Here is a 1295-nt window from a genome sequence, read left to right on the forward strand (position 1 = left end):
TATATATAATACGCACACACACACATATATATGTACATACATATGGTTATTGATAGATATTAGGTAGACGGATACACATAATTTAAGTTGATAACCAGTACTGGTGGTCTTCTCCCACGCGAGGAGTCCCAAGGATCGGTGATTACAAGTTGGGAATACTAAGTATTCAGATGATGCTATTGCGTGAGATGTATGAAACGTATATAAATAACAATAATCAAACCTGTATCATCATAAGAGTAACAAAGATGTTAGTTGTTTGCGAGTGCACAATTTCAATTGAAAAACAAAATAACGTATAGGTCAAAAGACAAGGGGGTGCGAGATATAGGCGCTAATTTGTGGAAACAACTGAGTAGAAGATGCCAAAGTAATAGAAACAGTGAAACACAAAGTCTCACGCAAAAGTAATAAACACTGAAACACAAACGCCAACAAGTCTCACGCAAAAGTAATAAACACTGAAACACAAACGCCAACAAGTCTCACGCAAAAGTAATAAACACTGAAACACAAACGCCAACAAGTCTCACGCAAAAGTAATAAACACTGAAATACAAACGCCAACAAGTCTCACCAGGATCACGCGGGGTAGATGGCTCGAATTCGGTATGCGCTTGCGCGCCATTGTAGATCCCAACACAGAAGTAGTTCTGGTCACCGATGGTCTGTACGCTATTGGGCGCCTTTGTTCGGAGAACCGTATAGATGCCACCAACTGGGAATCGCAGGGGAGGAAAGGAAGTATGCCGGTATCGGTATTGGGGTATGTGCCTCATGGGCGAGCATGGACGGAACAAGCAATACATACTCGTATCCAGGAGGTCGTGTTGCGTGTAGTATGAGCGTAGGCAATCGTTCATGCATGCATAAAAGTATGCGTATCATAGAAAGTCCGAATTACAAATACACGTTGGTACGTGATCGTTGGATATACTGCGCGTTTTTAATATGCCAATCCCATGTCGGCAATTAGATTGTACAAATGTGCAATTGTGTATATATATACTAATATATCTCAATATATATATCAAAATATAAATACACACACATACACACACACTCTCTCTCTCACACACACATATATATATATACATATACATATATAACCACACACACACACACACACACACACACACATATATATATATATATGCATATACATACATACACACACACACACATACACACATACACACAGACACATACATATATACGCAGACACACACACACACACACACTATAGTTAGGTACGGAACGGTAAGGTTATACTTACCCTTAACCCGTTTTCGTAC

Source organism: Sphaeroforma arctica, assembly GCF_001186125.1.
Source record: "Sphaeroforma arctica JP610 unplaced genomic scaffold supercont1.520, whole genome shotgun sequence".
In the NCBI taxonomy this organism is placed as follows: domain Eukaryota; class Ichthyosporea; order Ichthyophonida; genus Sphaeroforma; species Sphaeroforma arctica.